Here is a 4439-nt window from a genome sequence, read left to right as displayed (position 1 = left end):
GCTCTCTATTGGCCCTGGAATCGCTTAACGTAAGTTCTCACCTTGTTCTCGTCGATTTTCAACACCGACTGGCCCACTTTTCTCTATCTTCTGTTTCCATCCAGTTTTTCTGTATCCCTGGCCACGTCGGTATTCACGGGAATGAGCTCGCTGACACCGCAGTTAAGTCCGTCTGCTCTGGTGCTGTCACGGCCGTGCCTGTCCCGTACATAGACTACGGTCCTGTCTTCAAGGTGCAACTTCGCGCTAGTTGGCAGTCGACCTGGGGTGAGCAACGTCATAACAAGCTTTTCCAGATAAATCTTCTGTTGGCTTTTGGCCGTCTTGCTTCCATAAGGATCAGATGGAGGAAGTAGTCCTGGCAAGGCTACGAATTGGTCAGTTTTTTAACCCATCGTTTTCTTTTATCTGGTATTGACACACCGATGTGTAGCCATTGTGACACTCAAGTCACAATAGCCCATATTTTACTGTCGGGCTGTCATTACGACACGATGAGCGGCGGCACTATTTTAGACACGTAATTTGTAAGAGTTTACCCCTGACGTTGGACAGTGTCATTGGCGATGGTGACACTGTCTGATTACATTGTATTTTTAATTTTTAAGCAATATTGGTGTTTTTAATTGTATATAAATCTTTTATCCACATTGTGGACATATTTCGGTTTTAACTAGCTGTATTTTACATTTTTACTCTAATTTACTTTCATTTCTTTTACCGGTTCTTTGGCGCAGATAGCCTCCTTACTTTGCGCCATAAAGCACCACCCAACTATTCCACGCGGTGGACACAGCAGATAACTTAATGTGGCTTTTTTTAAAGATACAAATAAACAAATGTATCATGTAAATGGTTTAAACACTATTACTGCTACTTTTCTTAGTCCTAGTTAATTGTTATCAATGCTTTGTCGAAAGTTATGATACTTCCAGTTGAGCTGTATAAAATTCCATTATCTAATAAAGAAATTTTCGTAAAGTTAATAATACGCAACTTTGAAATATCATTTCGTTCCAAATTTTTAGGGATTAGCAAAATAATTGAAGTATGATTCATCGAAATGCTAAGTGATGGTAAAACATTCAAGAAATCTGTCGGAGTGGTTCTTTGTGGAAATACATTATAATCATACTGCCTTTTTAAAAAAAAAAATACGATACCAGTGTATTACAGCATTTGATGCTGATCATCTATTGAAAGTAGTATAGTTTGTTTTTTGGTGTGTTTTTTTTTTTTTCATCTAGTAAAATTACAAAATCAACCAGTAGGTCAGCAGCAAGTTTGCACACTTAAGACTTTGAAATCGTGGGTTCGATTGTGGACATAGTACAGGTATTATATTATTTAGCTTTGCACTAAAACACACAAAATAATTTACGAAATGATATGAGAAATCATCAAGTACATTGAATTTCGTGAAACATTTTCATAAATTATATTATTTTAAATTACTGATTATTTAGATTCCACGCTCCATGGTGACAGCGTATGGTTCAAGGTATCTAACATTATCTTATTGTAATCGTCTTAAGCCTTTCTACCTTAGCTAGATGACGTTTTCTGCCAGAATGATATTTCAGCATAATTTGAGCTTGGGTTAAAACTAATTAGAACTGGAATATCCTTTACTTGCCGGATTTTGACGTAAATTAGTTTGGATAACTTATCAGTGTTATCAAATAAAGGTCACAAGGTGACGATATCCACTAGACAAAATATTTATGTTAGTGTTTTGAATCCAAATATTTTCTCTATATCTCTATATATGGGCAAGATGATAAATATAGTACTGGTTGCATTGAGAGAAGTATGATGGTGATAAGTTTACCTAATTGGGTCTCTACGGTAACCATGAAGGCCATCCTAGGTTTCCTTAAAATGTCATGACTAACTGTGGGTCAGGCTCTCTATTAAAAGACTAAAGGAGTAAATTTTAAATACAGAGGAAGGCAAATCACCGTTGTTTCTGCCAAGAACATCACGACCCAACAGTTCTTAAATGATGGATATAACAGTGGGAAGGATGGTTCCAACAGCAAAATAGGAAGTTGAAATGTGCTGAGATATAAATAAAACATAAAAAGCACGTGTAAATAGACGTAACTGGAAATAAAAGAAGATTCAAGACAAACGACGGAAGCATTTTTCGAAAAAACAAAATCTTAGAGAAATGGACAGAATACGTCAAAGCACTATATGATAATGAGAGGAATGAAAACCAATAGAAAGAAGAGAAAAGCATAAGATTAAGTTGCAGTTGAATTGGAAGTTTGGAATTGACGTCATCAAATAACTCTTGAATAAAGTGTCCGAAACTGGCGAGATATCAGTTCACATGTCAAAATCAATTTTCATTGAATTGCCCAAAGACCAGGAGCAATTGACTGTGAATTACACAGAAGAACAAGCATTATGAACCACATAACCAAAATCCTACTAAGAGTATTTGTGGCCAGAGTGAGAAAATCCCCGAGATAGCAGAAACACAATGTGAATTTGTTGAAGGTAAAGACACAAGCAAAGCTATATATATATATATATATATATATATGTATATGTTTTATTGATTATATTAAGGCGTTTGACAGAGTAAGAGAGATGTTAAAAATTCTGGACAATCTGAGGGTCGCGGGTTCGAAACTCCATCCCACCAAAACCTGCTCGCTCTTTAAGCCATGGGAGTGTTATAATGTGACGGTCAACCCCACTATTCATTGGTAAAAGACTAGCCCAAGAGTTGGCGGTGGGTGGTTATAATTAGCTGCCTTCCCTATAGTCTTACACTGCTAAATTAGGGACGGCTAGCACAGATATCCCTCGTGTAGCTTTGCGAGGAAATTCAAAACAAACAAACACACCTCTGATTTCAGGAAAATGGGTGTGACGACGAAATATGCAAATAATTTGGCCTATAAAGGTTATCAGCGGTTCGCTCGAAAGTCAATTCGACCTGTACGCCGAATGATAAGTACTGGGAAAGAGCTAACAGAGTTTCAGAGGGGGAAGGATAGTTGGATGTCATTTGAGGAAAATGTCTGTACGTGCTATTGCACAATTAAACATTCCCGGGTCGACAGTTGGCAACGTGCTTAAGAAATGGAATACCACAGGTGACAATGAGCCTAAGAAACGACCAGGTAAGCGTAAAATACTGACTGACAGGAGCCGACATGCCTTGAAAAGGCTGGTTACCTCATCTCGCCATCAGACCCCAGAGAATCTGTGTTTGGAGATGCGATCAGCCACAGGCAATCCTATAAGTGTTTCCATGACACGTCGAGTGATGCATGCCATGAATTTTCACGGAAGAGCTGCAGTCCATAAGCCGTTTATAACAAAAACAAATGCACACTGTCGATTGGCATGGGGCAAGGCACACCAAACCTGGACCATGGATCAATGGAAATGTAGCTCATGTGGAGCTACGACTCACGCTACACGTTATTCCACTCTGATGGACGTGTTTGGATATGGAGAATGCTTGGAGAACGCTTATTACCGGAGTGTGTTGTCCCATCAGTGAAGTTTGGAGATGGCGGTATCATGGTCTGGGGATGCTTCTCGTGGTAAGAACAAAGTCCAATGGTCGCAGTGCATGGATCCATGAATGCTGAGTCCTACATTGATGTTATGAACAATTCTGTGTGTACTACATTGTGGAAATTTTATGGTACCAGACCTTACACCTTCCAACATGATAACGCTCCATGTCACAAAGTAAGGATTGTGAGTGCGTGATTTGAAGAGAATAACATCGAAACATTGCATTGGCCAGCACAGAGCTCCGACCTCAACCCGATAGAACATCTTTGGGATGAACTGAAATACAAAATTAGGGCAAGGCCAAAACAGCCCTCTTCAGTAGTGAAGCTTACTAATGTTTTAAAAAAGGAGTGGAGCACAATACCACCAGCTTTCTACCACAAGTTAATAGAGAATTTTCCACGACTCATTAAAGCAGTCATTAAGGCCAAAGGCAGGCCAACATGCTATTAATATGAGGGAATAAAGACATGTTTTATTCATAACTACCCGTGTCCCATGACTTTTGGGAGGATAATGTAAATATAAAGGTTGTGTGCTATTCACTCGTCTAAGGTCTCAGCTGTTAGTACTTTTATCGAGTGTATACTAAAATTTTTCATGTTTTAATACTGGAAAAAAACTTTCATATTTCGGCTGGTTATAATGAAAATCTTTTATTTCGATGTTTATCTGTGCGTAAAAAATCGACAGTTAAGAAAACAGTAATATTAATTGTCATTGTATAAAGATATATTTAGTTAACAAATTTAATAAAAATTAATGAAGAAAATATTAAACAGTTTTAAACAAATAGCCACCTCAAAGCTTAAATTGTATATGTTTGTTTGTTTCTTGAATTTCGCGCAAAGCTACACGAGGGCTATCCGCGCTAGCCGTCCCTAATTTAGCAG

The sequence above is a fragment of the Limulus polyphemus genome, unplaced genomic scaffold, assembly GCF_000517525.1.
Source record: "Limulus polyphemus unplaced genomic scaffold, Limulus_polyphemus-2.1.2 Scaffold6256, whole genome shotgun sequence".
NCBI classification, from domain to species: Eukaryota; Metazoa; Arthropoda; class Merostomata; order Xiphosura; family Limulidae; genus Limulus; species Limulus polyphemus.
This window is presented reverse-complemented; position numbering follows the sequence as displayed.